At 39.6% G+C, this 27149-nt stretch overlaps 1 protein-coding gene across 5 annotated transcripts in view; it reads left to right on the plus strand.

Annotated features, from left to right (window-relative positions):
• NMNAT2 (nicotinamide nucleotide adenylyltransferase 2) overlaps positions 1–27149 on the plus strand; it is a 181070-nt gene that overhangs the window by 10154 nt on the left and 143767 nt on the right. The gene's annotated exons all lie outside the window — the stretch shown is intronic.

The following is a 27149-nucleotide window of genomic DNA, read 5'->3' on the forward strand; positions in this document are numbered from 1 at the left end:
AGATGTCTTTAGGCTCATTAAGAAGATAATTACCCCTGGGCATCAGAACTGAAAGAACCACACAGCTGGACTGGTGAGGCTAGTGTTGTGACTTGATGGTCTTCTGGGTCTGGAAGCAGGTAGGAGCTGGCTAGGAGTTTGAATCCTTTAGAGTAATGGAGATGAACAGCACTCCATGTAGGGGATGCGCCTTAATCAGGCTCACTGTGGAACTGGGATTTTGGAAAAGCTTTCAAATGACTTCCACCCTGATCTATAGTTTAAAAAACAAACAAATAAAATGCTTGTTTATCTGTGGTAGTGGAAGGAAGGAGAGAAATCAGTGCACAGGGCTTGTGCCAATCTGCTAGTCTCCCCAGTATCCCTGAGGGTCAGGAGTCCTGGGACACCTAGCTCTGGACTCCGGGGTCTCAAGATCAACATGGAGGCTGTGCTAAAGCAGGAAATGGAGTGGAGGAGGTGGAAAGATAACGCTACCAGTAAGACGGGCCGCCAATTATAATTTGCGCACAAGGCAGATCAGTGCTAAAAACATTAACCAACCTCTTAGGTTTGTTTAATTGATCTATGAATTTCTAATAAAGATATATTAAAACGTCCCAATATAGTTGTTGATCTACTTTTTCTTATAATTCAGTTATTTTTTGTTTAATTTCACGGTTATACAGTTATCTGGATGTAACTTCTTGGTGATTTTAAAATCTTTTTAAATTTTTATCATGTTTAGTGTAATTTTTAATCATTGTGCAATGTCTCTTTATCCTTATTAATACCAACTGTCTTTAAAAAACGAATTTATCTGATACTAGTATTCCACTGTAAGTTTCTTTCAGTCAGCATTTGCTTGCTGTAATTTTTTCCGAAGTGCTAGGAAATCTGTACACCTGTGTAATAAGGCAGATAAAGACCCCATTCACAATTGCAACAGAAATGATAAGATGCCCAGGAATAAATCTTACAAAAATGTGCTAGATTTTTATAATAAACAAGTATATAATATTTAATTCACAAAATAGAAAAATCAATACCATAAATATTATGATTCTCTGCAGTTAAGTGCAATTTCAGTCAAAATCCCAACAAAACTTTTTTGTGGAATTTGACAAACTAAGTCTGAAGCTAAGTAGGAAGAGAAAAAGACGTCTAAGAAGAGCCAAGACAGTTCTAACCCAAGGAAGTGTGATGGGAAGATTCCTTACGGAACTGTAGTAATTAGGTCGTGCGGCGTTTGTAATGCAAAAAAGAACACTGAAAAAGACACCAGTGCGTATGACAGAGGAAACATTGCAAACCTAGTGAATGCGAGGGCTGCTGACTTTCTGTACTGAAAAAAAAAAAATGAAATTAGATTCCTATCTCAACCTTTATGCCAGCAGTTCTAAAAGATTTTTATACTCTTAAAAATGATCGAAGCTCCCATAGAATTTTTGTTTATGCGGGTTATATCTGCTGATAGTTACATTACGCTATAGTCTGAATGTTTGTGTCCCCCAGACTTCATGTGTTGAAATCCTAATCTCCAAAGTTGATGGCATTAGTAGGTGGGGGCTTTTGAGGATTAGGTCATGGGGTGGAGCCTTACTGAATGAGCTTAGTGTTCTCATAAGAGACCCCGCAGGACTCCCTCATCCCTTCCCCAGTGTGGTGACACAGTAAGAAGTCTGTGACTGGAAGAGGGCCCTCAACCCACCATGCTGGCAGCCTGGCCTCGGATTTCCAACCTCCAGAACTATGAGCAATAAATTTCTGCTATTTATAAGCCAGCCACTTTGGGGTACTTGGTTATAGCAGCCCAAACCAACTCAGACGCCATGTTAGAAATTAAAAGTAAGAAATGTATTAAACACGCACACAGATAAGCACAGATTCCATTAGCCATCAGAGTGATGACATCATGACATGTCATGTAGCCTCTGGAAAATTCCACTGCTCATGAGAGAATGAGAGTGAAAAGAAGCAAATAATGTCTTAATATTATTACAAAAATAGTTTTGACTTTGCAAGTCTCCTAAAAGAGTCTTGGGGACCACCTGGTATCTCCATACTACAGTTGGAGAACCACTACGATAAACTAAACTACAGACGAATTAAAGATCTAAACTTGAAACAGAATAAAAACAGTATAACTATTTAAAAATTATAGGTTGAACACATTATGGTCACAGGGGAAGGAGAATTATTTAAATGTACCATCAAAAGCACAAAGTATAACAAAGGAAAAACTTAGTAAATTTGAACACTCCAAATTCAGTGCATCTGTTTGGTAAAATATCTCACAAAGGAAAGCCATGGTCTGGGAGAAGATGGTTGTAACATACATATCAAACAAAGGATTAATGTTCATATAATATAAATTGCTTTTAAAAATAAGAGAAAGACAACTAATAGAAAAATAGGTAAAAGAAGATACACTTAACCTCCCGAGTAATCAGAGAAGTATAAATTAAAGCATCCATTAGGTCGGGTTTTACTTCTAAGTTTCACAGCACCGAGTGTGGACTGTTAGTTGTGTGGAAGCTACTATCCATTGCTGGTAAAAGTGTAAATTAGGACAACCACTTGGGAGAGCAATTTAGAAGTACCTAGTCCAGTTGAAAACGCACACATTCTATGGTCCAGAAACTCTACCTCTAGACACATAATTGAAAAGAAATGTTGAAAATGCATGAGAAAACATTAATTCATTGATTGAATAAATATTTATCAAGTTCCTTCCTGAACCAAGCATCATAGCAGGACTTGGGAATAAAAAGTAAACAAGACTGCTGTCTAAGTGAGACAGACTTACAGAGCTATAGATATAGATTAGCTATAGATAGATGTAGATATTGTGTAAGTATTAAAAGAAATTATTATTAGAAGAAGAGTCTGTGTATCAGTTCAGGGAGGGATGAGTACCCTGAAGCAAAGTTTAGCAGGGTGAAGTGATGGGGGCTGGAAGTGCTCTTTTAGGTAGGATGGGCATGGAAGGCCTTCCTGAGAAGGTGAATTTGAGGAAGGACTTAGTGAAATGAAGGACCCAGGTCTTTGCTTAAGTTCTGAGGAAAATGCATTTCAGGCAGGAAAGCATGGCAAATGCAAATACTCTGAAACAGAAATGAGCTTGAAACATTAGAAAAAAGCAAGCAAGCCATGAGGTAGAGGGGAATCAATGAGTGGGGTAGGGTGGAAACCTACTGCAGCAGTAGGAAGGAGACACTGGTGGCCTGGACTTATTTTAAAGTGTTGGCAAGTGATTGGATTCAGGATCCGGAACAGACAATTTGGTGATGGGGATCTGAGGTGTGAGGGAAAAGGTTCAAGGATGACTGAGGTTTTTGGCCAAGGTGCCTGGTGAAGCCGTTTACCACGATAGAGATAATTAGGGAGTAGCAGCCAGTGAGAAGGGGCAGGAAAGGATAGTCATTACAGTATTGTTGGTGTTAATAAGATACTGGAGACACCCCCAAGAATGAGTGAATCGGGCGCAAAGTATGGTATATTCATTTGATGAAATATTATACAGAAGCTCAAATAACTAGTATCAATTCATGGATGACACTTGAAAATATTCTGCAACATCAAATTGCAGCGTATTGCATTCAATATGATACTACTTGTAAACTTTTAAAAAACAAATACCAAATATTATTTCTGGCTACAGATATATCAAACAAAAGCATTACAACATGGACTAGGTTTGCACAAAATTCTTGTTAGTTTTTTTGAGGTAATCTACTTAAATCTCAATCACTTTTGATTTAAAGTCAACTTAGTTTAATCCAATACCTCTCTACTTAGGGACAAGCTCTCGAGCTCAGTAAGATGGAGAAATCTGTCTCATATTACAAATGGAAAAGATTGGTAAATGTCCTTTATACTTAACCTGAGTTGTCACTTCCCTAACTATCTTTGGTTCTCACGTTATAAAAATGTATACATTTTTTCCCCATCAAATTGTCAAAGATCCATAGAATACAAACTTGTGGTTGCCAAGGGGGCAGGAAGGCATAGACTGGGATTTCAAAATGTAGAATCAATAAACAAGATTATACTGTACAGCACAGGGAAATATATACAAGATCTTATGGCAGCTCACAGAGAAAAAAATGTGACAATGAATATATATATGTTCATGTATAACTGAAAAATTGTGCTCTACACTGGAATTTGACACAACATTGTAAAATGATTATAAATCAATAAAAAATGTTAAAAAAAAAAAAACGGTAAAGCCAGACTAGAGCAAAACAAAACAAAACAAAACAAACAAAAACAAATTGTCAAAGATCAAAACATTTGATGAAATACTGCTTTAATAGAGATTTAAACGAGTAGCCACTCGTACATAATTGATGGATGTAGGAGAGGTGAAGAGCAATCGGGAAACATCCTGCAAAAGTAAAAATGCACATACCTATTGACGAAAATTCCACTTGTAGGTGTTTATTCAGTGAGTCCATTCAATCCAATATTGTTAATAATATGAAAGATTGGCAACAATATAGTCCTCAATAGAGTGGTGAACAAAAATAATACAGGCATTCAATGAACACCATACAGCTGTTAAAGTAACCAAGGCACTAGCTCTCCATGTACTAATTTAGAAAGATATTTAAGATACATTAAGTGAAAAACGATTAAGGTAGAGAGCAGTGTGTACATATATTACAGGTAGCATCCGTGTGAAAAAGAAAACACGTGTGTGTTCATAGACGCATAGAACATCCACGGGAGGATATGTAAGAAATCGGTAGTAATGGTTGCCTCTAGAAAAAAACAGGGTCACTACGGAGCAGAGGAAGGAGAGAACCATACTTCTAATGGTGTGCTGTTTTGTGCCCCTTGCATTTTGTATCATGTGAGGACGTCATATATTTTAAAGTAAACAAAAAATTAAAAACAAAAAGCCCACAGCTATGCAGGTAGTAATTTATTTATTCATGAAATGTAAATAGACACTCCCCCCACATTAAATGTTACTTATGAAATACTGCACCAGCAATTCTTGGATTATTGAAAAGAAATACACCACACAGGCAAGCCTGGCTTCTTCAGATAGAGCATCGTCCTGCCAATGAAGTTCCCTTCACGTAAAGATAGGAGGTGACTCCTTAAGTGGTAAAATCTTTGGATCATTAAGGACCCATCTAACCCCAAACATTTCCTCTTGGTAACTTGTCCATTTCCGGAAACCTCTACCGTGGACTTTCTTTTTTGGATAAAGGCATTGTATTTTCAGCATGCGGCAAATATGGAACATGGCTAACCTGGTAATGTTAAGGGTGGGTTTATTCATAGTAGTTCCCTAGCAGAAAGCAGTTTTCTAAATAATGTGATTGCTTTTGGTGGGAGGGAGTTAAAAAAAAAACAAAAAACTGCTGCATGCAGCCCTACAAAGGAAAATTTATATCCTAGAGATTTGCCAAATAAGAAATGAGCTTGAAACGTTGAAAGAAACATTCCTCGGTAGGAACAGGCATCATGAAGGCACTGAGTGCATAGGGGAAATGGAGAAGGCATACGACTTCGCAGAGTGCAAATGCAAACCTCACCCAGGTTTTATGAAGCAAGTATAACAGGTGAAGCCCTGCACTGAAGTTACAGGAAAGTCCAAAGTCACAGTAATTGACAGTATAGATTGACAAAGAGGCCTATGAATCCTCAATGTTTTTTTTTTAGGTGTAAGAGTTACTAACCCATAAAATGGTTACATACACGTAATCTACCCTGATATTAAACAATGTGTGTTCTGAATAATTCTAGCCTCTTTGGATGTTAATAGATGTTGCTCATAATGTATTCCATCACCAAGTAAGTTTGGACAACAATAGTTTAATGGAATTTTTTTTTTCCCAGTGAGACATCTCAGAGCCTATGCACATGTGTTTCCCCAAGGGGGAAAAATATGCAATGTGTCAAAAATTAGCTTCCCACAGGACCTTTTATTTTTTAAACAAAATCACAGAGCATCTTAGGGACTAAAGTTATGCAGGATAGTGGGAAGTAGTTGATCCTTTCCATTTCTATCTGATGATTGCTTCCATCTTGTCTGACCTTACCCCCCCGAATCATTACATGTCCTCCATTGTGATGACATTAAAAATGGTGACGACCTGCATGCAAGGTCCTCCTTCCCACTTACTGCCATGTTCCCTTGCACGAGTACAGGCAGGAGGCTCTGCGTTTTCTGAGGCAATCACAGTCTGTCTGTAACAAGACCCAGAGAGATCAGGGTCTGATTGGAGCAGGACTGAGTGTGAGGCCTGCCCTTTATGTGTCATGGTGCTCTCTGTAATCTGGTCTTGCCTTCTCCTAGTCCTCAAAGACTGGGTTCAGGGCTTGGCCTCAGCTTTCTCTGAAGCAGTCATAGTGCTTTTTTTCCCTTCCGTGTTCAGTCATCTAAATTCCTAAATCCTTTAGGTCTGAAATTAAATTTCATTAGTGTTAAAAACTCCAGACCATAAAATGTCACCCATCTCTGGCCAGCACCCACTACACACATGACATGACTTGGGAGTGGGGCAGCTCGGGCCAACATATTCCCCAAGGGTAAAAGACGGCGGCAGGTGGCGACCCTGCTGGTCATTTTCCTCAAGAGTCTGATTATATATGTATTTATCCAATCAGAATAGGGCTTACTCCAGCCTTAGTGTCCATCTGAACATTTTATCTCATTCAGAAGAATCACAAGGGGGGAGGGTGTAGCTCAAGTGATAGAGTGCATGCCTAGCATGCACAAGGTCCTGGGTTCAATCCCCAGTACCTCCTCTAAAAATAAATAAATAGACCTGATTACCTCCCCCTACCAAAAAAATAAAAATAAAATATTAAAAAAGAAGAAGAATCACAAATCCATCTCTAAAGAGCTTTCAAAAATATTTTGGCTTCACTGAAGCCTTGAAGAATTAGCAGAGTGGTGACTCACATCACATGACAAACAGTAGACCTTAGTTACAGTCCCGCTTTCCTATGTGTTTCCCCAGAGCACCCAACTGCTGTCAGAGTGCCCCCTCGGCCTTTCAGTCAGTCCCCTTCTCTCCCACTTCTCTACTTTCTCTTTCCCCTTCCTCTTCCTTCCACATCTTTTCCACTGTGGGTAATTTCTTATCTTTTTAAAAATTAATATAAATCATTTTATTTTCTCCCCCAGTTCTTCTAACTCTCATCACCCTTTCCCCCACTGCCTTCCCTCATTTACCCCATCAACTCAGCATGGAAGCTGGGGGAGAACAGAAGAAGGGAGAAGACGGTTCGTACATGTTACACTTTTCCTCTATTATACACGTATACATATAACACATTTATACAGTAAGATATATAATGCATGTTATATATAACATAGATACTATTTTATGTATGTATATAAAATACGTTATGTGGAATGCCCAGCGGAACGCCTTGCCACGGGTCCTGTACGCCTGCAAACTGCACCAATCAGGCATTTTCTGATACTCTAGTGACTAGTTCTTCTTCAAAGCGCATGCCCTTCACTCACTTCCACAGTGTAGAAAATGATGTTCTAAGGAGTTTCTCCAAAGATCGTGTAATTCAGCTGGGTGTGATTAAAACAAACGGACAAAATACCCAGGTTTGTGTCATTTATATGAATGTATATAAATAATGCTGGCCATCTGTCTCATCTCCCTCTGATCAGGTGGCCTGAGCTCACGTGGGAAGACCCTTTATGTCTTATTTGTGCTCAGCAAGATAAGGAGCGCACTGAATAGAAACTAGGTCAGCTGCCTTCCACTGCTCATCACAGCCATCAAAGCCCATTTCTTAGGCTTAGAAGTTTCATGTCTTTTAAATGGATTCTGTGTTCTGTTTTCTTCTGTACAAACCAGAAAGGTTTTTGCTAATCATCCCACTGTCAAGCAAGTTTAAACATCATTGTGATTGTGTGTGTGTGTGTGTGAATGTGTGTATGGGGTTGTGTGATTTTTCTCAAGTTATATTTTGGCTTGCTTGTCTAGTCATCTGCTGGAAAAATGTTTCATATGTAAACTATGCAAAAGCACATATCCTAGTATGAGCATAAGATTTTAGAATCAAAAGTAAGAACTTTTTCTGAGAGAAACTCAACTTGAAAAAGAATAGAAAACGTCAGAATATGATCCCTGATCATCCTGCCGCTTGATGTTGGTCAGACTGAAGTCAGGATGCAGTGGTGAGGACCACATCCTGTTGCCATGGAAACGATTGTACTGTCACAAATTTAGTACTATGACTTCATGGTGAAGAGGAACAGATGGTCTGGAAGAGAATGAAGGCCTAGGGTTACCAAAATTGTTTGGGGACTGAGCCATCTTGGATCCTTTTTGGAAATAGGTGGGAACATAAATAATAAGCAAAAACTATTTTTGTAGTTTTCCACAAGCCACTGAGCAAGAAAGAACTTAGCCAGGTAAAACTATAAAGTTCATTTCCGATGAGAGGAAAAAAAAAAACCAACGTTTTAATGTAGGATGAAGCACAGCTAAGAATACAATACAACTTACAATATTCCAAAGCTGCATCTTCATCCTTCACCAGCCCCTCACCTGACCACTTTTGAAATTAGTAATATCTTGAACCCTTAGGGCCAGCAGTAAGGCCGATATTGGCCATGTTTTTCACAATGTTCCATTTTTAGGTATTTCTGGCTTTAGTGTCAATTTGATTCTGGCATTCTGAGTCAGATACTTCCAAACAGCCTCAAGAGTACAGGCTTGGTAGTGGGGCTATTGGGGTAGGGGGCCTGCTGCAGGTGTATATGTAGCTCGCTCACCTTACCCCTGAGCGGTCAGGGTCCAGGCCTAATTCTCCAGCCACGTTGGCGCTCCAGCAAACAGTCTCCACTGATAGGCCAGTAAAACCAAGGTGTCCCCAGCAATTCAAAAACTGACCAAAAGCACTAACATTTAGAACTGTTAGCCTGATATCTTTCCATCATGATATTGTTCATTTTTAAGGACAATGAAATTCTCCAAGCTTATAAATGCCACTAAAATCACTCATCCTTAAGAATACACTTTTTATTTGGAGTAAAGGCAACAAGAGAGATTTCCCATCACTATCTCCCTCGGGGGATGATTACCAAGTAAATTAACAAAGAGAAGCTAACATCAGTCAGCACCTAGTATGTGTGAGCCTAAGTGCTTAAATTCTTTTGTTGTTGTTTTGAAATAACTTTGGGTTTACAGAAGAGATGCAAACATAGAGCTTCTGAACACGTTAGATAACCATAGTACAGTGATTGACGGTGAAATTAACGTTGGTACAATACTATTAACTAAACTACTAACTAAATTCTGATTTTACTGGTTTTCCCATTAATGTCATTTTTTTTTTGGTTCTGAGACCCAGTCCCTGTTACATTAGTCATTGCATCTAAGTTCCCTTAAATCTGTGATAGTTTCTCAGTCTTTCCTTGATTTTTCATGACCTTGGTCAGGTGTGTTGTAGAATATCTCCTAGTTGGGATTTTTCTGATGTTTTTCTCATGACCAGATGGAACTTTTGGACTTTTGGAAATGATATCCCAGAGTGAAGTGCCCTTCCCCTGACATCATATCACCAGTGCATGGTATCAACCTGACTTACAACTGATGATGTTAACTTTAATCACTTGGTTAAGCTGGTGTCTGCAAAGCTTTCTCTGCTGTAAAGCTACTGTTTTTCCCTTTCCATGCTCTATTTGCTAAAGGAAATCAGTAAGTCCAATCCATAGCCAAGGAGAAGGGAATTAGGTTCACTCCTGAAAGGATGATTATTAAAGAATTTGTGGACAAATGCTGAAAACACCACAATAATTAATTTTTTTTTGGTGAAATACTTTGAGGCTATACAGATAGTCAGTTTCTTAGTTTCATCTACTAATTTTAGGGGATCCTTGCTTGCAGTAATTATCATGGTGGCACTCCTATGGTCATTTCTAATGTCTCTAACTCCTTCTATACTGGAATTCTCCTGTAAGAAAGATTCGGTTCCCTTTCCCCAGTTTATTTATTTGTTTATTTCATTCACTTGTTTATAGCCGTATAGACTTGTGGATATCTAGTTTATTCTTTGAATTACAATCCAGTGCTGAAATTACTTGTTTTGTTGTTCAAATTGTTCCCGTTGTGGCCACGGGAGTGGTTTTAGGTTGCTCCTCTGTCCCTCTGACCTGCCATGTACAGGGAAGAGTTAACACAGTAGGCCAGGAGCTGCTATCTTTAGAAGGGCCTGTTTGCAAGGTTGCCTTTGGCTGGCGTCTGGGAGATTGGCTTGTGAGAAGTTCCGCACACTGATAGAGAAAATTCTCTATACTGGTAAGGTTGTTTTGACCACTTAAGACACTGAACACCTACTTCCTTCTGAGAGCCTGGGATTTTGGTAGTGGCCAGACAAAGCATGCCCTACGTGACCAGCACTCAGTAAAACCTCTAACCTCTGAGTCAAATGGGCTTCCCTAGGAGAAACACACCTGGTGTGTCCCCTCCTGGACTGGAAGAGAAAGTGCAGAAAGCCTATGGGTGACTTTCTCCAGACTCTGGCCGATGTGTCTTTTTCGCTTAGTGATCTGCTGTGTAATCTTACTGTATCATTGTAATAAATTTTAGTCATTAGTGCAACTATATGCTGAGTCCTGTGAATCCTTCTAGGATAGCACAGAATACGTGAGTGGTCTTGGATGCCCCCAAACATGCCTTAGCCTTTAAATTTTTTAGCACTTCCTTACTTTGTAGTGCTACAAAAAAGGATAGTGTTTAGAAAGCAGATCTGGGTGCTCATTGCTCCTAGGGTGCCATTGTTTCTAGGTCCTTTGAGCAGATGAAAAAGGAAATGTATGTATGTTTACTAACTCAGAAATACACACAGACATATTTATTTCTATATCTTTCTATTTGTATATATACATATAGTGAATTCATGGAGGTTTGGTCAACTTAAAAGCTACAAGGTTTATTCTAGCCCTCTCTGATTATTTTTAACTTCTTTCTTTGACAGTGAGAAATGTGGCTTCCATTAGCTACAATTTATTTACTTATTTATCCAACCCTGGTATACACACACAGTAGTTTCAGAATTGCTAACTTATAGCCCTGCGAGAAACAAATTTACCAAGGAAAGTAAAGCATTTATGTTCAGTTGCATTTGCTTTAGCCTTCTAGTGGCCAGTCAAAACCCATTTCCAAAGTTACTTTGGTCAGCCCATTTTCCCCCATCCATTTTAGTTAGGTTATGTCATATGTTTGTAATATAGTTAGATTTGTTCATCTGAGTTACATCCTGGGATCCTGCACACATCACCCCCCCCACCCAACCCCAATCATCCTGGTTGATTTTTAAAATTTGCAGACAAGAAATTTCACTCTTAGTTTTGCAGTAAATTACACCTTATTAGAATAGGGGGAACATTGTATTGATGTTGACAAATGCCTAGAGTCACGTATCCACCACCACAGTGATTTTGCCTTTTTCAGAATGCTATATAAATAGAACTGTGCCAGCATGCTGTCTTTTAGGTCTGGCTTCTTTGACTTACTAAATGCATGTAAGATTCATGTGTGTTGTTGTGTGAATCAATAGTTCATTTTGTAAAAATTGCCATTTTGTAATACATTGCGTGGATGTATTACAATTTGTGAATCTGTTCACCTCTTGAGGACTTCTCAGTTGCTTCCAGTTTTGGGTGATTATGAGTAAAGATACTGTAAATACTCATTTACAGATTTCTACATATGCAGGTTTTTCACTTTACCCTTGACAATTGCCTAGGATTGGGATTGCTGGGCCATATTATAAGTGTGTGTTTTACTTTAAGAAACTGCCCAAGTAGCCTTACCGTTCTGTATTTCCACAAGCAAAGACTAAGAGTGCTCGCTTGTTGCACCACATTTTAACCAGCATTTCGAATTGTCAATTAAAAAACTTTTTTACCCATTCTAATAGGTAAGTAGAGGTACCCTATTGTAGTTCTCATTTGCACTTTCCTAATGATTAATGACTTTCGTATCTTTTCATGTGCTTATTTGCCGTTTGTGTAATTTCTTTGGAAAAGTGTCTCTTTTTTTTTAGGGGAGGGTTGTTTGTTTTATTGTTGAGTTATAGCAGTTTGTTACATCCTGGCTACAAGTCTTTTACTGGGCATGTAATTTGCAGATTTCTCCAACTCTATAACTTGTCTTAGTCTTCTTAACCATTTTTTTTTTGCAAAGCCAAACTTTGTAGTTTTGATAAGTCCAGTTTACCAGTTTTTTCCTTTTATGGATTGTGCTTTTGGTGTCATATCTAAAAAGTTAGCACCAAACCCAAGATGATATAAATTCGTGTATTTTCTTCTAGGAGCTTGTTATTTCTGCATTTTACATTGAGGTGTATGATCCACTTTGAGTTCATTTTTGCCTAAGGTGTGAAGTCTGTGACAGGGTTCTTTTCTTTTTCTTTCTCCCTTTTGTGGATGTATGTTGAATTGTTTCAGCACCATTTATTGGGAAGACTATACTTTCTCCATTGAATTGACTTTACACCTTGTCAAAAATCAGTTGACTATATATTTCTGGGCTCTTCTATTCCATTGATCTAAGTGTCTATCCTTTTGCCGATTCCACAGTCTTGATTATTGTAGTTTATAGTAAATCTTAAAATTGAGTAGTATGACTCCTCTACATATCTGTGTATGATATATATAAATACTTTCTTATAAAAGTATACAGAGCTTTATAGTACATCTTAAAATTGAGTAATATAACTCCCCTAAATATATATAATACTTTCCATAAATGTGTAAATGTGTATTTATATAATATATAAATAAAAATACATTCTCATGTATACTTTATATGTAAGTGTATATATTATCAAATATATATATTATCTCCTGTTTAGCTCTAACATCTATCTGAGTCTGCTTAGATGATTGCTCTGTCTATTCAGGCTGTCAGCCTAGATGTTTTAAATGTATTATCTCAAAGTTCTCAAATGTACCTAAGAGTTCAAAGAAGATTTTTTAAATGCTGTGTTTACATTTTATGGTCATCTAAGATAAGATTTTTCTGGATCTTGTCATATAATGTTAGTCCCCACATTGGTTCCTAGATGAGTTTGTGCTAATGAATATCTAAGCCAGCAGCATATAATATTAAACGAGTGGAAAAGCATATCAGGCGCCTGTTAATCTGCATCTCTTAACGTCAAGGTGATAATAGTTATCCTGCATATATCGCTGTACTCATATTGATTAATTTTATCTGTTATGTAGGCAAAGCTAAGCTTTTGCAGTGATGATATTAATTGGAAAGATATTTTCATAGAAAAATACTTTGGCTTAAGTTATTTAATAACTTGAAACTTTGATTAAACATGATGAAAATGACATAGTGCTTCCGGATGAGCAGCAGCTGACCTAATATGTACATTTATTTGCGTCAAGTGAAGGATAAACGATGTCATGCTAACTGCGCAAAACAAGCGCTTCTAGCAGTTTAGGCAGAGGAGTAGGGTTAAATCACCTGCACCGCAGCAATTTCACACTGCAGACGGGTGTATTGCTTTGATATGGTCTTCATCAGCCCAGTTTTAACAGATTATTGGCAGAAGTGTGCTAGCATAAACTCAAAAAAGAATTTTGTACTAAATAGTACTTTTCCCAGAATTGTGTTTTGGGGTGCATTATTGAAAAATGGAAAATCCAGTATTGGATTTGGAGTTAAAAATAAAGTCACTATTTAAAATGAAAAGTAATAATAACAACAACAGCTCAAATTGTAGCCAGTCAATCTCAAAATTAAATTAAGTCAACAAGCAAAAGGAACTCTCATTGCTTTCTCCTTATTTGGCATTGGCACCTGAGCCCTTTAACAGAGGTAGCCCTCCAGTGTACTTAAGGCGGCAATTTGGTGATCTAAAATGGCACCAGGGCACCTGGCAAAGGAAGTGAGTAGGACTCGAAATCCATCTAGAGGAAGAAGCATCTTTTAAATTTACTCAGAAGTGTCAAATGGGGTAATGGCAGCCCTACCTGAAGAATCCTTGTCTTTGCCAGCTCTGTTATTTCAGTCAGGATGCATATAGCTACAAATCACAGAACATGTGACAAAAGAATGGCTTAAGCAACTAATACATTTATCTGGAGGTACATAGTTCCAGGATTGGGAAGTGGCTCAATGATGCCATTAAAGATTATATATATAAATATACACATATAAAATCTTTCCACTCTGACATCCTTGCGTGTTGGATGTTTATCCTCAGATAGTCATCTCATGGTAACAAAATTGCTGCTGCAGCTCCAAGATCACATTTTCATATAGTTATATTGAACCCCTATGTCTGTTTTTGTCAGGAATAAAATCAGCCCCCTCAGAAGTAAACTCCTTCCACCTCAGCCTAATTCCCCTCATGTATCATTGGCCAGAACTGGGTCACATAGCTGCACTGGCTTCAAAGAGAGCTGAGAATGACAGCTTAAAAAAAGGAAGAAAAGAATTGGCAACCAGCAGTGTCTACCACCCCCATAAAAGAAAAGTATCTTTTCCACTTTCTGTCTCAAAGGCAACCTCTTTTAAGTCTGAGGGGCAAAAAAGCATCTCGACCACCTTTTTCTTTGACTCTGGACTTTCTTAAGTAACTTTGTAATCTCTATACTGTTGCGCTCATGCAGACTAACTGGAAAGGTGAATCTGAGTTAGTGTGGTGTGGTGAAGAATTTTCATAACTTGTATGTCTCCCACTTTAAACAGCGCCTTAACAGTGAAGGCAAAAAACTAATCCTTCAGAGGAAGGTTTAAGAAATGAACACTAGTCACCTAGGATAAATATATTCTTTGTATCCAAATGGATCTCCCAATCTTCTTAGGCATCCCCTCCACCACACCCCACCCCCTACTCCTCCTGCAGTTCTGTTTACGATGTGTATCTTTTGTGTGTGTAGGGTGGAGGAGTGGTTAACCAAGGGAGCAACTAAAGGAAACTAAGGCAAATTAACCCAATATTGTCTTCTTAATGTATCTATAACTTAGTTTCTTAAATCCTATAACATAGATTCCCAATCAAGGTCTTGGTAGTTGAAGAAATCCTATCTGTGAATCTTTCTCTAAAACAAAAAATCCATCAACCAATCAAATAACCACTCTCTAGTTATTCCTTATGTAAACATGGATTTACATATTTAAAGTTTGCCTAATACATGTTATACTATTTTTGCCTTGATTTCCTTTAGTTGTGTTTTTTTCAATAGTATCCACATCTCTCATAACCAAAATTTCCAGGTAAAGTCTTATTTTTATGCTCCCTGAGCAAGACATTTCCCTACACACACACACACACACACACACACACACACACACACACACACACCCCAAACAGACTAATATACCAAACCCCATTTATGCTCAGAAAAACCCCCTCTTGTTTAAACTTGCCTTTTTTTTTTTTTTTTCCTTCATGGAGCTTTTAGAAAAAAGTGTGACCAAGCTTCAGTCTTACCCCTCTGATTCGCATTCCCAAGACCGATAAATTACATCTGATCTGGGTCATTCTCGTGTGACGGCGCTTCCTTTTCTTTCAGTGTCCTGGATTTGGTGAAGAGCAGCATGGTGAGAGGAGAGAGAGGGACATGTCCGAATCAGCCCCCAAGGCGGTTACTTAACCATTGCACTGTGAAATTGCCTCCTTGGAGGTAGCACATTTAATTTTAATCCACATTATGGCTCCTGCATTTTTCCCAAGGAGTCTGATAAAGCAAAAGATCCATCATTTCTAATTATACAAAATTTGATTACTTGAGAGTACCTTTTCAGTGCCGTTTACTTGAGGAAATGAAACATCTACTATACATTAATGACACTTCCCCTACTGTGAGGAGTTTTCTCAAATCATCTTAGAAACTACCTCAACTCCTGGGTAATTTTTAGGGCCTAAAGGAAGAGTTTTAAAACATTTTCACCCCGAGTGGCCTTCTGTCTTATCTTCTGTCATGACGTCTTCCTTGAAACAGGTACGACCTGGGCGTAAGAGTTCCCAGAACCAGAAGGAGGTTCACAGACGAGCTGAGCCAGAGACCTTTCCAACAGGGGCCTCCGCAGAGGCGAGCGGGTGAGGGAAGGAAGCAGAACAAGGAGCTGGTGGTTGCGGGCAGTCAGTCTACCCCTTACCTACCCCATATGTCACTGGAATGCCACCTGGCGAGACTCAGGCTGGCAGTCACTCCTGGGTAAACTGATGGGCTTAGCCTTTGGCTGGAAAGTGGGCCGGCACAGCAGTCTTCCTGTCCTCATCCTGGCTGGTTACCGTATTTGCAAGTCAAGAGAAATCACAGGAAACAGTTGGAGACCCTCACTAAGTTCATAGTCAATTCATGCGATTGACAGAGGCAGGCATATACCCCAATCCACAGGCCTTCCTTCGAAAAGGCACGTGAGCCTTGCAGTAGGAATGGGGCCTGGAATGAAGAAAGGCACCCCCTAATCCTGAGGGGGGCAAAGGCCTTCGTGACGGGGCCTACAGCCTTTGTGTTCAGACTTTAAATAGCATGCCTACCATCCTTGACAGTCTGCATTTCTCAATTATCCCCATTTTTTAAGCCAAAGTAATTTCTGTAGCGAGCAGCCTGGAGTGGGACACTGGACTTCAGGATCAAGTTTCTGCTCCACTCACTTTCTAGCCATCACCTTGAGGAAGTCACTTAAACTTCCTGAGCCTTGCTTTCTTTCCTCATGTGAAAAATCCATAATAGAGCCTGCAGATTTGTAGTTCACAGCATCATTTACTGTAAGGATCAAGTTAGAATAACATATGTGAGAACACTGAGCTCTAAATGGCTCCGCACATGTGAACAGATTGGATCAAGTTCTTCATAATAGCTTATTATTAATTCTGCTCTGCTGTTCCCTTGTGGAACCCTAGGGTTCTCCGCTCATCTTTCCCTTTGCCCAGTCATCATCTGTCATTCTGCTTGTGTCCTCCCTTCCCCTGCTCGTGAAACACACACACACACACACACACACACACACACACACAAAACCTATCATCCTTTCACCCATTATTCTAGTTCCTGTCAATCAGTTTCTTATTCATTGCATATTTACATTTCCAAAATAACTGCATTTACATATAATTTGCACCTGCCTGCACCAAAAGTGGCTACAGCTAGATACAGCATTTAAGGTGGTGTGTCAGTCAGTTTTCAGCTCAGGAAACAGAAACAACTCTATGTATTTCAACCAGAAAGGGAGTAAAACAAGGGATTACGTGCTTACAAAATTCATTGGAAGATCTAAAGAAACTGAAGTTAGGGGCACTGGACTTTAGATTTCAAGGACACACCATGACAGCTGTAGTCCAGAGGTCAGACACCAAACTGCTTCTCAACACCCGTGACTTTGATGACTAGAATTTGGGGACTATTGGAATGTGGGTTCTGGCTTCAAACACACATCAACAGTGTTGCCTAGCAACAGGAGCAGTGGTAAGGTGGCTTTCCCCTCTCTTCTGCCTTCCAAATCTCACACAAGGACATCTCCTGGTAGAATTTAATTAGTATCCAGAAATCTAGCTGCAAGGGAGTCTAAGAAATGTCAGATTTTTCGGGCCTTAAATTTCAGAAACATACATGGAGGGCTTTGAGAATGGATGCCTACTTCCAGTTGACAATAGCCTTTTCCAGGGAGTGACTTTATTTCTCCCAGAATGAACAACACAACCATGGTCTAAAAGAGAGCTTGAGAGGAGAAGGGAGGAGGAGGTGTACAGCTCTTACATTTACAGGCTTTAGAAACAGCTGTTAGAGGGAAATATATACAAGATCTCATGGCGGCTCACAGCGAAAAAGAATGCGACAATGAATTTATGTATGTTCATGTATGACTGAAAAACTGTACTCTACACTGGAAATTGACACAACATTGTAAACTGACTATAACTCAATAAAAAAAAATGAAAAAAAAAAAAAAACACCTGGTAGGATTTATTTGGAGTGGTCCTTTTCTTAGTTTTTAAGACATTCAACTCAGAAGAGGAATAAAAATTGTGCATAGAGAGTGGAGCCAGCCATAAGCACAGATCATCCCACATTTATGAAACCAATAGTTTTTGAGCCCTTGCTATGTGCCAGCCTGTGACAATCACTGGGGATATAATAGTGAACAAGATAGAAGCTGTTCCTGCCCCCATGGAGGTTTGTGTGAGGTGGGTACCAGAAGCGTCAGGTTGACCGCGCAGGCTCAAAGCCTGCCTCCCCCGCTTACTAGCTGCGTGGCTTGAACAAGCCACTTAACTCCTGTGAGTCTCAGTTTCCTCATCTGTAAGATACAATCATAGAACCGACTTAACTGATGACTGAGGTACGGTGAAAATTAAATGGGATAGTGTAGGGTCTGAATGAATGTTGGTGTGAAGCAACCAAGGGTGTGAGCAAACCAAAATGGATTCACAATACAGGACACTGTGCTCGTGCCGTGATACAAGAGAACAGCGCCTGTGAGGAGTGGTGTTAACTCAGGCCTGCGGGGCTCACAGGAGGCTCGGGGAGTAAATAAAATAAATCCAGAGCTGGCATTTGCTGGCTGAGAGAGCAAGCCACATCTTATGCCTAAAAGAAGATCCGTGCGACTCGAGTAAAGGGAGTAGAGTGAGGAGGGGGGCAACTAGGCATCAGCTCATGAGGGGACTTAGTCGATTTTTAGGAGTTTGGATGTTTTTCTGAGGATACTGGGAAACCATTGAAGGATTCAAAGCCACAGAGTGATACGATCTGATTTCTATTTTAGAGAAAAATCCCTTTGGCTGGTATATGGAAAATGGCTTAGAGAAAGGAAAGATTACTGGCAAGAAGTTCAACCAGAATTCCTCAGTAATTGGAGAGGAAAAAGGTGAGAAGTAGCAGAAGGGTAAAGAAAAATGGAACAACCCTGGAGATATTTAGGAAGGAATTGACTGAAAGTAAGGTGTGCATTTTTTCCCCCACTATCCTTCCTCTTCCTTTGTCTTACTTTATTCACTGCTTTATTCATTTAAATTAGGAAACAAAAATTCTTTAAGAAACTCATTTTCTTAGGTAATAGCTCAGTGCTGTAATAGTGGTCTCCCAGAGCAAATACCCCATGCGAGTCATTTAACCTAGTGGAGATATCAGTATTGCAAATTCAGGGACACATGGAGAAAAAGATGGAGTGGGGACTATATTTGCATTTGGTTGTTGCTTTGGTGACCTTCAAATTCTGCAGCGTAGTTTAGTGATCACCTTACATTCTCTTGTTAGGATAGTCTTTTTTTTTTTTAAGACGTATAATTGAGATTACATTAGTTTCAACTATACAACATAATGATTTGATTATATGTTAGTATTACAAAATGATCACAATAGGTCTAGTTAACATTTGTCCTGATACATAGTTACAAAATTGTTTTTTTTCTTATAATGAGGACTTTTAAGTTCTACTCTCTTAGCAGCTTTCAAATATGCAGTACAGAATTGTTAACTCTGGTTACAGGCTATTCATTATATCCCAGGATAATCTTTTGATCTCAGCTACTTCTCTGGAGCCATCTTAGGGGTAGTAAAAGTACCACGTCACACCATATTTCCCATTCCTTCTCTAGATCCTGGGCCTGTTTTTCATGGGGGAGTTTAATTTTGGGGTGTGTTTGGGGTATTAGAAGTAGAACCCTGACTGAAGAGGTGGGTAGAGGCAAACTTCTTTTTTGGCTTCTGGTGAGTGAACCAAGATAGTCACATGAGTCAAGCTAAGCTAAGAGAATTCTCTCTTCAGTTTGTACCAAGACACAGCAACTGAGGTCAGTGGATGCTCGAAACTGGAGGCCATGTTGGGCCATGAAAATCCAAATCATTCTTGACAGAAACAGCAGGGACCAAGAACCTTTCGGAGAAGCTGGTACCCAGAGTGAAGGACGATGCGGATGCGTGGCACAGACAACAGATGATGCAGAGGGAGGAGAAAGAGGGAGGAGGGGAGAGGATGGGAGGGAAGGGCTGGGTGGGGGGAGGGAGGGAGAGACTGAAGGAATTGAAAAGCTGCTAGATGCCAAGCAAGACCACCTTAGAGTCAGAGTATTAAGCTCTCATCCTCAAGAGAGTTTTCAACCCTCTCCTCAGTCCTTGAAAGCTACAGCACAAACAGCCTGGATTCACCTAAAATCTCACTTATCTTGGAATGCTTTGTTCCTTTCCCACCAGCTTCTACCCTCCCACCAAAAAAGAGAGTCAGCTTACTCTCTACGAGGAGTTGGAGTCTTGAGTATTAAGGCATTTTCTTGGGTTCAATCGGATTGGTTGAATCTACAGATGTGGAACCTGGATATGGAGGGTCAACTATGTATATAATATAAATATATATATTCCCACCTTGTATATTATGGTGTTTTGACACCTTAAAATACCTTTAAAATGCCTTTCTGGCTAGGGAGAGACTGCCCCTCCCAGAGCCAGCCAGTTCTTAGAGACAGCAAAGGTCTTGGCCAAGAGCAAGCCTTTGATTGCAGCCTAGCCCTCCAGAGCCATGCTCCCTGTATCTGGCCCACGCACCTCAAAAGGCAATATTCCCCCACCGTAGTCATCCTGTGGCCAGGACCCCTGTGGCCCAAAGCCCTCCAGAAGTATTCAAACCAGTCTATGCTAAAGTGACTAACGTGCCCTGCCTTTCCTGTGGAAACCCCCATAAAGGCCTGGCCAAAGCTCCCCACTCCTTCTGCCTTCCGGCCACCCTGGTGTTTTTGCATGTAGCCCTACATGGCGCGTCATGGCTTCTGTCTTCTGTCATGAATTCTGACCTGTAAGAATAATAAACTTTGTCTTCCTGAGCCTCTCCTGTGTCTTCTCTTACGACCCCACCTGGCTGCCCACCTCATAAAAGAACACAAAACAACTTCCCAACCACACAGATCAATACTTTTTCTCTTTACCCTAAATTAGTTTGAATAAGATTTCTGTTACGGATTTCTGAAAGAGTCCTGAGTAATACTAGCAACTTACAAAATCTAAAAACACACAGCTGCCACTCTTGAGCTGCCTCAACTCCAGCAGCAGAATGAATATGGGTTTGTGAGGACTGGAGCTAGCCGGTCCAACTGGTCCGAGTTTTTCTTGTGCCTCCATTTCCTTTGAAATTAGTTTAGTTATTACTGGCAAGTGATCTCCGTAAGTTTGGGAAGTCATGGGATTCAAATTCTAGGTTATATCTGACTTAACCAAATTGTGAGATAGTGATGTGATGGAAAAAATATTTTGTATTTCAAGTTTCCTATCCTTTATTTAATGCTCCCTTGAGCCAACTGTGTTTTCCATTTGGGTGACTTAAAGGAGGGAGGCAGAGATAGTCTCAGATGTCATTTCAGGGAATTATTTTACTTCTTAATCAATTATACTTCTTGCTAAGTCTGTTAGAACTGATTTTTTTCTGTCTCCTATTTCTCTTGGGAAAACTTCATGATAAAGTAGTGAAATCTTCAGTCTCAAGATGAAAATAATGATTTGTACACGCCCCTTCCCCATTATCTGAAAGAAGCCATGGTAAATAAACCAGCAAATATCCAAGCTTGTTGAAGAAACTTGCTATTTTTAATGGTGCACAGTGCTTATTGGTTATGAAGCCCTGTGTCCTTTCTTCTCTTTCACTGTGGTGCCAGCAGTACTGGTATGTGTGTAATTGAAAACCAGGTTTTGAAATCTGGAAACATCTTTTATTTTTGAAATATGATCAGAATAATCAGACAAATTGTAGATCTGGGTGAGATTTGGGGGATTTAGAGCTGGAGGAAGGAGGATCTCAATCTTCGGGACATTTCTCCCCCCACAGATGTAAAAATATTTGCTTGTTACGGAAAATGGGAGAGTAAAGCCAATAATTTTAGCCATATCCCTGAAGGTGTTTATCTTGAAGGGAAGTGGAGAAAGCAAAGGAGAGAGAACTGTACAAATATAGAGAACTCAAGAGAATCCCAAGAAATCAAGGTTTTCTCGGAATAATATTTTTTCCAGAAAAACATGAAATAAATATTTAATGTCTGACATGAGCCCAGGAACGAGAGGAGCCACATTTGTGTGTGTGTGACTTTGTGCTCTTCCTGTAAAGGACAACGCCTAGTATTACTCTGGAACCCAGCTTCATAAACATGGAATAGTTTTACCCTGATTTGTGATGCAGATGGATGATTAACCTAGACTAAGCAAATAGGAAGATGAGTGAGCATACATACACACTCTGCTAGACTTTACACATGCGCATTTCAAATCAGACCCAGTAGACACTTGAGCCTGCCCATCAGAATAGATGTTTACAGCAGGAAAGGTTCTGGGCTGGACTGTCTGCCTTGAGCGCATTTGGAAACTGAACTGACTGGAGCAGATTGCAAAGTTAAGGCTGTGGGAGAATGACTCAGGTTCCTTTGCAGCCTAAAGCAATTACCTAGCTGTTGGAAAGTTGAAATATTGGACCAAATTATATTACCTAAGTTAAAATAAGCACCTCTGAGAATAGATCACTATATATATTAAGGTACATGTATTATGCAAGGGTTGACATTCCTATTTCTATATCCTATGAACCAGCCTTGGAATCTTCACTGAGAATAAATCTGTTGTTAGTATGTTTTGGGCTGTTTTTGTTGGTTGATATATGCACTGTTGGCACATTCCCCAAACTATTACCCTCTAAGATCGAAACTCCCAGAAACATCTTCGACAAAGCCGTCAATAGAAACAACAAAACACTTAAAAACAATAGGTGTTTTCTATGTAACAGCTATGGAATTTGACCTAAAGCTGATAATATGCTTTTTTAAAAAATCTGATTTACTCACCCATGGTCTTATTTGATCCATATAGGACCCTTGTAAAGTACACAGGGCCTAGGGGATATGTTCCAAGACCCGCCGTGGATCTCTGAAACCAGGGATAGTACCAAATCCTATACATGCTGTGTTTTTTTCCTATACATAAATACCTATGATAAAGCTTAATTTATAAATTAGGCACAGTAAAAGATTAACAATAATAACATAGAACAACTACAACAATATACCGTAATAAAAGTTATGTGAATCTGGTCTCCCTCTTTCAAAAATTTCTTCTTGTACTGTACTCGCCCTTCTTGTGATGATGAGATGATGAAACACCTACATGATGAGATGGAGTGAGATGAATGGCACAGTGTTAGGCTACTACATTGATCTTCTGAAGATTTTTCAGGAGAATCATCTGTTTTGGGTGATCCTGGGTCATCCACCCACAGCGACGTCTATGGTTGGATGTGAGAAACAGATGATGTTGATGGTCGGGGTTCCCAGGCGGGATGAAGCAAAGGGGTGCGAGATTTCATCATGCTAATCAGAATGGCATGTAATTCAAAACTTATGAATTGTTTATCTCTGGAATTTTCCATTGACTGTTTTCAGACCCAGGTTGACCAGAAGTAACTGAAACCTTGGGAAATGAATCGAGGGATAAGGGTGGACTACTGTATCTCCAGTCTTGGCCACAAATGACTTGGCCCAAAGCCAAACAATAAGCAAGTGGCAGAACCAGGATTTGCTTTCCATGTTTTTCTATTCCAATTCCAGAAACTTCTATAAGAATTCACAAATTAGAGATAAGCAAAGAGAAACCTCTAAGAGACAGAATCACAACCAATTAATATAATTTATAGAATTTAAACTATTCCTTAACACTGAAGCATATTTATTGTGTTGTATTACAAATTTACATTTCATTGTTATCCTCTGGGTCCGGGGCTGGTAAAAAGATTTTTGTACTTAACTCATCAGTAAATGTTTGTTGACCAGTGGGTTAGAATGTTGAATTGGACTTTTTTTTCCTTTCTTTTTATTAAAATTAACTTGTAGAGTTGATTGCATGTCCAGTCATTCCAGCAGGTTACACTGAATTTTGTTGTCTACTCTTCCATTTTTCCTGCATAAAGAAAGGAAACTTGAAGACTTGGTAAGGCAATTCTCAGTTTGCTACAGCGTTCCAGTCTCTCATTTATAAAATATGTAGCACTCATTGAGCATCTACTGTATGTTCGGTGTTCTACGTACATTACTGGTAATCGTCACATCTCTGTGGCTTGGTGGGTATAGTTACCTTCATTTTCATAGATGCAGTTCGTTCAGGCATACTTCAGAGATATTGCAGGTTTGGTAGCACACCACCACAATAAAGTGAATATTGCAGTAAAGTGAGATGCATGAATTTTTTTGGTTTCCCAAAGCATATAAAAATTATATTTACACTATACTGTGGTCAGTGAAGTTTGAAATAGCATTATGGCTTTAAAAAACAGTGTATATATTCTAATTTAAAAAATACTTTATTCCTAAAAAAAAAAAAAGATAACTGTCATCTATGCCTTCAGTGAGTCATAATCTTTTTGTTGGTGGTGGAAGGTCTTGCCTGGATGTTGATGGCTGCTGACTGATCAGGGTGGTGGTTGCTAAAGGATGGGGTAGCTGTGGCAATTTCTTAAAATAAGACGACAATGGAGTTTGCCACATCAACTGACCCTTCCTTTCACTTGAACACTTAGAGGCCATCGTAGGGTTATTAACTGGCCTAATTTCAATATCATTATGTCTCAGGAAATAAGGAGGCCTGAGGAAAGGGTGAGAGATGGTGGAATGGATGGTCAGCAGAGCAGTCAGAACACACACATTTATTAAGTGTGCCATCCTGGTGCTCCAAAACAATTACCACAGTAACATCAAAGACAGCCTATTACAGACCACCATGACAAATACAGTGACAATGAAAAAATTTGAAATACTGTGACACACAGACCCGAAGTGAGCAAATGTTATTGGAAAAATGGCACAGGTACACTTGCTCAACTCAGGGTTGCCAGAAACCTTCAATTTGAAAAAAAAATGCCACATCTGCAAAGTGCATTAAAGCAAGGCATGCCTGTATAGCACAGCAGAGAAACAAGAGACAATAGAAGGCCTGGAACAAGAGCAGGGCGGCCACTCAGAACTAGCAGGGTTCAAGTCTGGCTCTGCACTTACTTGGACCAGTAATTTCACTTCTCCGCCCTCCGTTATGCTCATCTCTCAAATGGGGTAAAATGAACTGAACTCAGAGTTATTGCGAGTGTTAAATAAATTAACATCTGTGAACGGCTCATAGTCTGGGCTTCAACGGATGCTCAATGAATGTTAGCCATATTTCTGAGGGCCTCTTTTCTTCTTTATATATATAGATCTGTTATTCCCTAGATGACTTCATTTAATCCTATGATTTTAAATATAAAACTATACTGATGACTCCAAAATTTATATTTCCTGCCAAAATGATACTGTTCAAGTGTAAGTCAGCTCATGTCACTTCTCCGCTCAAAACCCCCCAGTGACTTCCTGTCTCTCTCAGAGAAAAAGCCAAAGCCCTAAGCGGAGCCTAGGAGGCCCTGTCTGATCTGTCTTACTTTCCCAGGCGGTCTCTCATCGCTTTTCCGCTTGCTTTTTCCCTCCAGCCGTACAGGTGTGTCTGCTGAAGATGCCCAAACACCCTTGCTCCCAGGGTCCTTGTACCTGCTCTTCTGCCCAGTGTATTCCCCCCCAGATATTCAAATGACAGACTCCTCTGCTCCCTTCAGGTTCCTGCTCAGGCCCCGACTTATCAGAGAGGTCATCTCTGACCACCTTGCGTAAAGGAGGGCTTCCCTTACCTTTTCTTCTTACCCGGCTTTATTTTTCCTTATGATATCTATTAGCATTATGTTCATTTTTTTTATGGTCTATTTCCCCCTCTAGAATATGAGCTGTATTAAAGCAGGGACTTTGTTTTGTCCACAGCCCCTAAATCAAATGCCTGGCACATGGCAGACAATAAATATTGCTCAGCTAGTAAGTGTCAGAGTTTCATGCCCAAACCAGGCTTCTTTCAACATCTCCTGCTCCTCTTCCCCACTAATCTGCATCCTAGGTCAAGGAAGATTCAAATCCCACTACACATGTATATCAATTCTTTGGACTTGTCTTTAAACTAGAAATTTTATGCATATTAGGATTGATTTGCTGCTCTGCATAATTTATAACAAATATTTAGTGTACACCCACTACACTCTCTTAAATTAGAAACAATGACCAACTCACTAAAATAGGGTAGAAATTTATCCAAGAGTCATGAAGCCCAGGAATGGTAAATACTCGTACTTGTGGATCTCTAAGTTCAGAAAACTAATACAATGGTATATGTCAGTTATATCTAAATTTTTATAAAGGCCATTAAAAAAACTCAAATTATTAGGTCTATCTGTTGTATCAGAAGAGAACACTTGGTTGTCCATGAAACTTTCTTTCCCCCTTTCTCACTCAGTCCACTCATTTTCTTAAGCCAAATTTCTAGACATGGTCCTGGATTTCTCCTTCCCTCACCATTCACATTCAATCCATCTGCAAAGACTGTAGATTTTATCTATGAAACTTGTCCTGAGACCATTTGCTTCTCATCAACTTCAACTCTCCAGTTCCTCGTCCAAGGACAACTCCACCTGCCTAGACTACCAACAGGACTGCCTAAATGCTTTCCTTGCCTTCCCATTTTCCACCCAGCAACCAGAGTGATCTTATTAAAATGTAGATTGCTTACCACTTCCCTGTCTAAAAGCTTCAGTGGTTTCCTTTTTGTTGCTCCTTTCTAAGTTAGCCCTCTTAGAAAAAATCCAAACCCACCCCTAGCCTACAAGCCCTGCTTGATTTGGTCCTGCTCACAGTCCAGTCTTCTCTTTTAGCGCTTTTTCCCCATTATTGATGCACTCTGGTCACACTGGCCTTCTTTCATTTCTAAGAGCACAGTAAGCCCTTCTCTGTTCCTAAATATTTGAATTAGCAACTCCTTGCCATGTAGGTCTGAGTTTAAATTTTACCACCCCAGAGAGGCCTTCCCTGACTTCTTCATTTCAAGGGGTCCCCTCTCCTGCATTCACCTTTTGTTCTATCATAGAGTGAACTGTATTCACTTCTTGTGCATTGCACAATTGCCGTCTATTATTTTCCTCCCGTTTGTTTATTGTCTGTCTTCTTCCAGTAGAATGTAAACTTGATGAAGACAGAGACTTTGCTTTATCAGCAGGGGTTATAACAGAGCTTAACACATAGTGAGCCCTCAAAGACACTTGTTGAATGGTAAATCTTTGCCTCAACTTTGATGCTTGTGTGAGATCGCAGTAGTTTCCTAACACAGCTTTAGCAACTCT

This window comes from Camelus ferus, chromosome 21 (assembly GCF_009834535.1).
Source record: "Camelus ferus isolate YT-003-E chromosome 21, BCGSAC_Cfer_1.0, whole genome shotgun sequence".
In the NCBI taxonomy this organism is placed as follows: domain Eukaryota; kingdom Metazoa; phylum Chordata; class Mammalia; order Artiodactyla; family Camelidae; genus Camelus; species Camelus ferus.